This window comes from Chroicocephalus ridibundus, chromosome Z (genome assembly GCF_963924245.1).
Source record: "Chroicocephalus ridibundus chromosome Z, bChrRid1.1, whole genome shotgun sequence".
Classification (NCBI taxonomy): Eukaryota; Metazoa; Chordata; class Aves; order Charadriiformes; family Laridae; genus Chroicocephalus; species Chroicocephalus ridibundus.
This window is the reverse complement of record NC_086316.1, coordinates 85,763,267-85,774,219: the sequence shown is the minus strand read 5'-3', so window position 1 is coordinate 85,774,219 and position 10,953 is coordinate 85,763,267.

Here is a 10,953-nt window from a genome sequence, read left to right as displayed (position 1 = left end):
GTGCCCACCGCGGCCATGGTGGCACGAGTCCAGCCAACGTGGGGCTAGAAAAAAAAAAAAAAAAAACAAGCAAAACCACTCGGTTGTACAAAGCCACGACGGTTCGCAGCCACCGAGGGGACCTGCCGCAGCGGAGACGATGCTGAGCCAGCGCAGGGCTGCTGAGCCGTGGCCGCCCGTGGCCAGCGATGGGTGCAGGGTGGGTGCGCGATCGCACCCTGCACTGTTTTTTCTGGCTGCCTGGGAAACAAACATCCTCCCTTCTCTCCATTTTTTTCCCAGGACGAGAACCACCTTCTCTCCCTCCACGCGTAAGGAGCGACGTGTTGCGGCCATCTCGAGCCTGTGCAAGGAACAAATCCAATTAAAATTACGGCTGCACCGTCCATCATGAACCCTTGACAAATCTTTCCCCTTAAGGCTTCCTGGTTTTGTTTTCATTTGGGACAGCCAGTGTGGGACACTGGGAGCGCTGCGGCTTTGGGAAGAAGGGAAGGGCTCAGGGCTCCGGCACTGGGCTGAGGAGTTCTCAGGATGGCAGCCATCAAGGGAGAGAGAAACTATGCAGCAAACTTTCTAATTTATACCGAATGTGACATTCATAGCATGAAATAACTCTGTTGGCAGCTTGGTCAAGTGCCCAGGTCTCGCTCCTCCTCATCCCTGCACCTGGCGAGCTCGAAAACACCAAGACCTTGAATCCCACATACCGTAGCTGGCTATAAAGTAAATATTTTCACTAATTCAGACAGTGAAGTCTTCTGAAAGCACAGTTTTCCCAAGCATTAGAAGAGAAATTAGTCCTGTGTGGCTCAAACCAGGACAGGAATGAAGAGGGACCGCTGGGTGTCTGTGCCTGGCCAGGGCGAAGGTCCCCTTTGGGGTTTCACGGGGACTTCCTAGGGGTTTAGCCCTGGAAACCGATGGATTGGGACAATGATGCTACCCCGCTGGGACAGCAGGTTCCATGGGGAATGCCTGTTTAAACTCACCTCTTGCCAGCTGCTCTTTCTTCTCCAGCACAGGCACTTGCGGATGGGGCTGGCAGCCGGGATGCAAAGAGAAGTCCTGCCGGAGACGGTGGTACCCGCGGGATTGAGGTCCCACCAACATTTGGGGGAGCAAAGGGACATCAGGCAACCTGGGACGGGGACCTGGACCCCAGGAGATGCTTTAGAGGCTGAAGTGACCACGGTGAAAGACTCACGGAACCACGGAAAATCTCAGGTTGGAAGGGACCCATAGGATCACTGAGTCCAACTCCCAAGGGAAAGGACTCCCTTTGGAGATCCGTGTCCCCCCCTTCCCTCGGCGGAGCCAGCGGGGGACCCCGGCCGGGAACAGGAGGGCAGGGACCCCCATGCGATGCCACACAAGACGCCTCTTCCCGACAGCGTTTCTCGGGACCCCAGATGTAAAACTGGCTCAAAAACCCACCCGGGAGAGGGGTCGGGGCTGGCAGGAGGCTGGGGACGACTGCCACCGTCCCACCGGCCCCTCTCCCCTGTGCGACAGCACCTCCACCCCTGCGGAAAAAGAGGTTGCTGCTGGATCGTGGATGTGGTTGGATTTTTTAAATCAAACCAAAAGTGGAAATTATTTCATTTTAATTCTGAGACCTAAAATATACGTGGTTTGGATTTTTTAGATCAAACCAAAAGTGGAAATTATTTCGTTTTAACTCTGAGACCTAAAATACATGTGCAGGCGTCTATGTAACTCTATATTCTTAATATTAAGATATGCGTATTAACTTTTTCGCTGACATAAGAAAATACCATTTCAAAGCACTGCAAATTTAGATAAACCCCTGACATTTCGATGTCAGCCATTCTGTGCAAAACAAGTGGTATTTACAGGAATGCTTCTCCATGTAATTACACAATTATTAAAAACATAGTAGTGAAGTAGGAGCTTTTATCAAGTCATTCAAATTAGAGCTGTTTCATTCTAATCACTATCTACTTGAATACGTATCGCTTGGATGGAACTGTAAAAAGCTCATTAAATAAATTTTTCTTTAAAATTTAATTACTGGGAACTTCTTCAGAGAATAACGATTTTGGATCATAATTAGGATCTTTGTTTCTGTTTGCGTTTAGCCTGAAAGGTATAAAGACCGGGAGAAAAAGAGAGAAATTGCAGATCCCAACGTTTGGGAAAGAAGCCGGCAGGAGGGGAGCGGAATATTAAGAAGCCAGAGCCGGCGTTACGAAGCAGAAAGATGGTGCTATAATTTGATAGACTTATTGAGCCCTTCGTTTCTGGCGTTAAGAAAGCCGTGCCGTAGTCCCCTGCAGAGGTGGGCTGCGAGTTGGGTGCCGTTTCCATCCAGTGCGTTCGGGCGCTTTCACGGAGTTTAGGCGACGAGGACGCACTTCCCACCCGAGTGTGACAGCGGGAATTTGTCTTCCGCGTGACGGGTTTAGAGCCCAGAACTGGGTGGGGGGAAAACCACGACGTAAATGTTTTCCGCCCTATGCCAAGCTTATATATATATAGAAAAATAAATCGCCGTGTATTTTTCCCAGGATGATGAGAAGGGACGGAAGTTGCCGCGCAGCAGAGCTGGAAGGGGGAGGTGGGCGTCAGTGGTGCTGGCAGGGGCAGAATGAGGAATTCTTACAGGAACCGTTCCGCACGCTAAAACAACAATGAGTAAAATAATAATTTTAAAAATGTACTTAAAAAATAATTAGGAAAAGAGGAGGGCGTGAGCCTGCAAACCCTAATGCCAACATCCATTTCACTCGCAGTTGCGCAGCCTGAAACCAGGAGGACTGTTCTCCGAAGGCCGCAGACTTGGATAGTAATCCTAAAATTAAAAATTAAATGCAAGTGATATCAATTACCTACAGGTTTCTTGTTTTGTTAAGGCTTCGTTTTCATTGATAATTTGAACTCAGTTAAAAAAATAAATAAATAAAAAATGTTTTTCTTTACAGGAACCACGCTCAGAGATGCTGGGGAATGCTGCGGGCACCCAGCGCGAGACGAGAAAAGCTGGAGCCAGGCAGGGGGAGGCCGATGCTGACGTCCCAGTACCGCACTGGGCGAGGACGGGGATGCTCCAGCTGAGCGTATACCCTTTACGTTTCTTACCCCACGATTTAAACACTTCCATAAACACTTCCATCGTCTGCTGAAGACGCCTTTCTGGTTGAAGAAGGTGGGTAACAACATTTTATTTTTAAATAGCCCCTGCCCTTCCCGTGTGGGAGCCTTTGGGCGGCCTCCCTCCGTTGCCCAGGGAATGGGGTGATGCCAAGCAGCCACCCCAGCACCCAGCAGATTTGGCAAATATTTTTGCCGCCTGCTTCCAAGGTGCCGTCGGGAGCCCCAGTTACCCGAAGCGTCCTGGTAGAAATGACAAACGTGTCACCCTGCTTGGTTTTTTTAGAAAAGGTGGATGATGGGCAAGGTCCTCCTCTGTGCTAAAATGTCCTGGGTGGAGGGTGGTGAGCCCCTGGCCCGGGTTGCCCAGAGAAGCTGGGGCTGCCCCATCCCTGGAGGGTTCAAGGCCAGGTTGGCCGGGGCTTGGAGCAACCTGGGCTGGTGGGAGGTGTCCCTGCCCAGGGCAGGGGGTGGCACTGGGTGGGCTGTAACGTCCCTTCCCACCCAAACCGTTCTATGATGCCGTGATTTAGTGATATAAGGGGATGCAGGTTTACACCTGACATCAAAGTACTGACCCAAAAGCTCTGAGCTTCACTGGTGAAACCACTCTCAGCACAGGCTGATGTCTTTAGGACATCGCCTGCCCTTAAATCTGAACGTTATGTCTGAAAACTGTGCTCTTCAGCCAAAGCGAAGAGCCCGCAGCTGCCTGGGAACAAACCCCGTGGCACCCGTAAGCCCCGCTGGCCACCGGGCAACCTCTCACCAGCACCAAGAGGGCTCCACCGGAGCGGCGGGTGGTCAGGTCCTGGGCAATGAAGCCGACCTCCTGCTGGGCAGGCGTCTTCCAACCATCACTCCTTTATCCTGGCCATGAAATGCATCTTCCACGCGTCTCTCCGTGACGGGCATTGCCGAGGGTGGGCACCGCCGGCTCGGTGCCACACGGGGCTGTCCCCGTCCATCCCCTGTCGCCCACCCCACCCTTCCCACGCACCACCTGCCCATGGGCTGAACGCCTGATAGCACTGGTTTTAATGGGATAGTGCCAAACTGGTTCTTTTTTAAGGTGATATGTTGAGGAACCGCCCCCGCCCCCCCCCAAGCCGCTAGCTGTACATTTTTCTTCTTGGAGATGAATCATAGGCAATTAACAGGAACAATTCTAATTAACTGACATAATTAAAAAACTAATAATGTTTAACATTATTGTTTTATACAATGACATTAGCTTTAACAGCCTAGCAACACATCAAGGCTTCATTTGCATAGTCACTGAGTATATTATTTATTCTTGGTTTCTTTGGTAACCAAATTGACAATAAGAACTGCAATGTGAATCCCTAAATTGTTTTGCCATATAGCTTCATCATTTATGCCATTGGCAGTAATTGTAATGTCTGTATAATTTCCTTTTAATTATCAACTAATGAAATTTACATTCATTTGGGTAAAAAGCAAATATTCGCACTGCACTCCCAATCACCTGGCCAAATTTCCAATCAGTTTGCCGGCGTTTGCTGTGCCTGATGTTTATTTATATTTTTTTTTTCTTGAACGTCAAAATGTGGGAGAAGTGCTGAAACCTGTTAATGGCTGGAGGAATAGCGACGACTGGAGCTGCTGCCACCGAGCTCTTCTTCCTCCCGGATTTAGGAGACGCTCCTTTCCAAAAAAAGACAGAAGATACGGACTTTTATCACGTTAAACTCTACGGACTTTAAGTGGAATTAATTCCGTAAACTTTAATTGCAGAATAATCTCTGCCTGTTCCCTTATCTCGTGATTTATTACAGACATTTATTTCTAGTTTGAAAATTTCTCATCAGTTTCCCAGGGAATTAATTTAGTTTTTCAAAAAGAGGGGAGGAAAAAAAAAAAAAAAAAAAAAAAAGGAGGGCTGGGGGAAGGAAATGGCTTCTAAATTCAAATTGAGATGCTAATTACAATAATTATTTCATGAAATTATATAGAAACTTTATACATGTGAGTATAGTCATTTTGTAAAAAAAAAAAAAAAAAATAATATTTGCACATAATCTTAATTGAACTCAACTTCTGAACGGAACGAGACTTTTTTTTTTAAGAGAGGGCAGGTGCTGTGCCGGTCCCGTGGTGGGGGGCCGGGGGTGCCCTGGCGTGGACCCCCCCCACCGCGGTCCCTGTCCCCGAGGAGAGCCCGTGGGGTGGCACCACCGTGGCACCTGGGCCGACGGCCCCGCGGGAAGCGAGCGATGGGGGTCCATTATCCTCCCTTACCTCGCCGCGATTTCACTCCGGGCTTGATGCGAAGCCGCGTGAGACAAATTAAAACAATTAATGGACAATCTGGGCCGGTCCTTGAAGGGAAGTGCTTATTGTTTGCGGCTGGGTTTTTCTCTTCCCATCAAAGATGCCTCCCGCACGTAGAACCTATGAACTCCTTTCTGATTAGAGAAAAAGAAGTTTAAGAATAATAATCGCTAACGATGTGCTGCGTCTCTTCGGGGGGAATGACGGCGTGATCTGGGGGACCTGGTTCCCGAGAAAGTTTCCCGTGTCTCCTTGCGGGGGGGGTGGAACTGGATGATCTCTAAAGTCCCTTCTAACCTGAACCGTTCTGTGATTGTACCATTCTATGGTTCTGTCTGGGGGTTTCAAGGTGCTCCCGACGCGCCGCCGGCACGAGGGCCCCGCCGAGCGCCGGCTCCTTCGACTCGAAGGGCTGGGAGGTTGTGACGGAGCAGCTGCGCGCAGGGTAATGTCACCCAGCGAGCGGCAATTCCCATCCCTGCTTGGGTCCGCTGAACAGCGTTTCTATCGCGGTTGAAAAATTCATTTCATTTCATTATCTGAACTGTTCGAGCACCCCACTTTGGATCCGCGAAATCTTTCCAAACCTGCAGGAAACTCATTTACCCCCGCTGAGGCTCCAGCTTCGCTTCTTCTATTAAGGTAGCGTTGTCTTCCTTACAAATCCTGGCAGATATACACGCAAGATTTGTACAGGGGAGGGAAGGGCCATTTGCTGAAATCCAGAGTGGAAAGGAGCGGCGTTATTACTCTTCCCTGCTTTATTTAGGTCTGTTTCAAGGCTACTTTACCGATCTCTCATCTGTTACAAATACAGTTCGCGATACATTAGAAAGGAGCGAGCTGCCTTTGAGGGGATGCGATGTAGAACAAAGAACAGACCGTCTACCCGCCGAGATTTCGCTAATGAAGAAACTTGCAGTATCATTAAGTTGAAAAGGGGGGGGGGGGTGGAAAAAGCAGTAATCAAAGTGGGATGTTTTCAAATTAGGGACAAATTAATGCAGGGAAAGTGTCTGGCGCTGGAGGTCCCTGAGAGCAAGCACCTTCCCCGCCACAGCGTAGCAGTGTCTGCTGAGCCACACGGCGAAACTCGACCTAGTTTCCTGATGGCGATGATTTAAATGCCTGCAAAGTTGGTTGAAATCAACATGTTTACTCCAGGAACACACCAAGAAAAGTTAGCCTGAAATGGCGTAATCTGTGTCCATTACATTGAGTTTCCCTAAGCGCTCAGTGCAGAATATATAACAGACTTGTACGGTTTTGTACCAGATTTTCAGCCCGCTTATAGCCGTATAAATAAACCCAGCGTTGCGCCGAGGAGAGAGATGATCCGATCACGACTGCACCCCTTGCACCCATCCTTGCGGCCCGGGGGACGGCACACGTTTGTATGGGTGCCATAAGCAGGGGCCATCAGATAAATTCGTTGCGCCGAAGTGCCCATTCCTCCGCACCTGGAACAAGTTACTGAATCCAATTACTCCAGCCAAGACCAGACCGGTGCGTCCGAGAGAGGAATTCCCACATGGCGACGTGTTTCATGACTCACACGGAGCCACATGTTCCAGCCCTGGGTCACGCTTCAGCCTTCTCTTGGGTCTTTTGGATCTTGGGGGGGGGTTCCTTTGAGTCTAATAACCTGGGCTGACCCACGAATGGATGCGGATCATCCAACTTTTCCACCTAGTCCTTTTTCTGGAGGCACTGCCGGGCACAGCGGGGAGCGAGGGGTGGAAAGAGAGCAAAGATGGAAAACGCTATGGAGGTGTAAGCAGGATAGGAGGAAATCTGAGGGCAGATTAATGATCATAAGATGAGAAAATAAAAGCAGGCTAGGTTAGAACGAAGGTCGGAACAACTGCAGTTAAATTTCCTACCGCGTGGTTTATATTGCCTTTCTTCTTTTCCTCTTCTTTCTAATGGCAACTTAAAAGCAACGATAAAAGCCAACACCCAAGGTCGTCCTTCTTTCCGCAGCGTTCATCGACACAAGGTGGGCCAAGAAAGTCCTTCTCCAGCAGGAGCTGGGAGGGCAGAAGGGCACTGGGGGCGCTGGGGTGCGGCACACAGAGCCATCCTTCGGCTTTCATCCAGGGGCTGGTGGTGGCCACGCACGGGCCGTCTCTCTGGAAGCTCCGGGCCACACGATGGGGTGCCAGGCCACGGAGCCCATGTGGGTTCTCCTGGACATGGTGCGAGCCCACGGCAGCATGGCTCCAGCACAGCTCCCCATGGAGAGCTTGGCTGCCGGGTGGCCAGGGATGGGTGGCTCTCTGGGGGACCTGCAGCCCAGGTCATCCTCCCCATCCTTCCTAACGGATGCCCTTGACGGATTTGGTAGAACCATGCAGTCTGGTTGGGAAAGGTTTTTTCAAAATCTTCTTACACAGTCGCGATCTGTTTGGGCTTCCTCGTTTAGAAAGTACTAAGGTGACACCAGGGGGACACCAGTGGCATTCACCCTGTTGGAGAGCCCTTTAGTTGGGAAGAACTTTTCTTGGCCAATGGGGGAAACCTAACTTTGTCTGCCTTGTCCCTTTAGTCTGCTGGTGGCAGCTGCAAGGACAAGGGGATTTTTCTTGTGCGTCCGCGCTGTGTCCTCGCTGCCACCAGGCAGCAGGCACTGCGTGGCTTCCCCCTCCCATCAAAATGTCCCTTTTTTGCTGCTGATTTAACGAGGTTGATTAACTTTTTGGAGCTGGCTAGATCCATCCCTACCTGCCTTGCACCGCGGCGAAGAAGAGACCACGAGTGGTGGGTGCAGATAAATCACCGGTGAGGGGCTGGGGCGAGAGGCACCCACTGCCCCTTCCAAAATTCAGGCATTTTTGGGAGTCTCACGCTTGAACTGAGCAATGGCTGGAATGGAATGTTTGCCTTTCCCGTATTATGCCGTCACACTTGTCTTTCAGACAGAGCATCTGTTCTTCAGTTCCTCTTTAAAAAAAAAAAAAAGAATAAAACAACACAGAGCAGGACTGAGAGATGAAGTGGATTTTTTATTAGTTTGTTTCTTTGTTGAAAACCTGTAAACCAAACCGCTTTGATTTTCAGAACATCTGATACTGGAACATACAGGTCGGCTTTGTCTATTTTCAGGTACGGAGGTATTTTTTCAATTTGGAAAAAGCTCCCTCCATCGCTTGGGGTTTCGTGCCCCTTTTGACAAATGGAAAAAATTAAAGGAATAATTAATGTTCTCTGAAGAAACAGAAGAACTTTTACAATGAGTGTTCACAGAAAAAGGCCACTGGGGGGGGGGGGGGGGAAGAGATGAATGAAATGTTTCATCTGGCAGTTCCAGATAATTATTTGAGCTAAAATACGGAGACGGTGCGAGGGCCGGGCTCGGCGGCGCAGGCAGCGCTAGGGGGCACCGCCGACCGCCGCTCCCCCCGCGCAGCCCCCGCGCAGCCCCGGGCAGAGATTGGTGATGGATGGGGCAGCTCCAGAGCCTCGGGGCTTCCCCCCCCAGGAAGTCGAAGGCGCTTAAAGAAACTTTTTATTAAGCAAAAACTCCCTGGCAAAGCAAAAAGCAGGATCAAGTTCCGTTAAAAGGTACCAACTGCCGTCACGTCGTGACGCCCAGAAGGATGAATTTAAAATGAATTAAATGCGTTGAATAGGGCGACAAAAGCAATACTGTCATGTAGCCTCCCGGGTTAAATAATCCAGGCTTAAATAATGATATAAACAAACATTACAGCAACAAAACCCCCGAGGGTTTGGTCACAATTGCCCTGGCAGTCAGCGCCCTGTAGTTTTGCCAGTCGTTCGTTAGGGGTTTTTATTTGTTTCCTGGTGCGGTGTGGGGTGAGTCGGGCAGCCCAGCGAGCACCCAGCCCGGCTCATCTCCCCTGGGCGCATCCGGGGACCTCAGGTCACATCCCTGCCTTCGCCCCTTCAGCCTTTCACAGGGGGAATAAAAGCAGGAGCCGAAGATCTCCACGCGTGCGTGGGGAAGGGCAGGCATCACCCCCTCATCTCCTCGGGACCCGTGCTCCGGGGAGCATCGTGTCACCTCCCGGAGGGAAGCTCCTCACCAATTGCTCATCCATCCCTCTCCCACGCGTCTCCGTGGCGAGGCTGGGAGGTGAGTAATCGGCGTGGCTCCCCGACGGCGCATCTCCCAGGAACGTGCATTTACCTCATAGGCACCTCAAGAATAATCCAGCTTAGAGCTCTAAAAACGCCTGTGGAGGCACCGCCATTTCTAACCTATTTACAGCTTCCTTCAGCTGAAAGGCTTCGGCTTTGCCTCTGCGAGAGGAGGACGGTGATTGACTCCCATCGCTGATCAAATTTTCAGGTCATGTGTGGGTGGATCAATAACCTTATCTCCTCCAATTCACGGTGGCCCAGTCCTGATATTCCTGATTAATCATTCAAAATCAACAAAAACCCCGGGCGCTGCACCATCTTTGGTTCCAACATTTTCACCTTGTCATCTCTACATCTACTGTATTAAAGAAGAACGTAGACAATGAAAAGCTTGCAAGTGCTGGTTGTACCTGGAACAGGAAGCCCAAGGGCTACAAGAGCAGAGTCTACTCTCCAAAACCAGAAGAGAAGCTAACGGGAAGCAGTTTTAAAATGAATGACAGCACACCTTGGGTCCTTAGGCCTAGGACGTTGAGCACGGGTTGAGTCATCAAACACTGCCGGGGCTTCGCCGCTGAGACATGGCGCTTCTCTCCAGCGAGAGGCCAAGAGGAGTTTATCGTGTCGCTTCCGCAATGCCGTGCCCAGGAGACAAAATCTGGTAGCGTGTAAAAAGCCGTAAGCAGCGCGATCATTTCTCGAATGCGGAATTAAATGGAAGTGGCACATTTTCAAAACTGTTAGAACAGAAACCCCAAATTTATCACTGTCTGTCATTTTTCAATATGTTTCTTTCTAAGCCGCGCTTTCTGATGAGTAGAATAATTATAATTTAGCTACAGTAACTTGGGGCTCCATTTTCAGTTAGCAGATTGTTTATCAAAATGAAGACCCAGAGCAGCAGCTGTGGGATGGGGAGAAGGAGATTGACGTGGATCGCAGACCAGTCCTGTGGGAAGCAGCTGAACAGAAGGGAATTTAATGACTACCTCTGAACACAAGTGATCGATTCACTGAACCCGCTCAAGCAAGGCAGCACTGAGTGATTGGGTTTGGAGGATTCATTATTCATACGCATTTATTGTGTAAATAGAGAGAAGAGACACCTTTGGATAGAAATCCAGGCCAAATGGACTTTGCAGAATTAAATTTGTGGGGGCTATTTTATTTTAAAATTCAAGAATTTCTGCTCTCCGGTAAGACACCGAGGCAAGTATTGCCTTATGTACTGCACGCCGGCCTGGCCATTAAAGTCATCATGGGTTCATTAAAATCCCGTCTAGCTGCTCATGGGCACGTGCATTGAGCCTCCCGAACCCAGCCTCAACACATGGCGGGGGGCAGCCCAGACCCTGGGCCCGTGCTCAAGGACGAGTAATGGATTTACACTGGAAGAGGGGAGATTTAGGTGGGATATCAGGGAGAAATTGTTTGCTG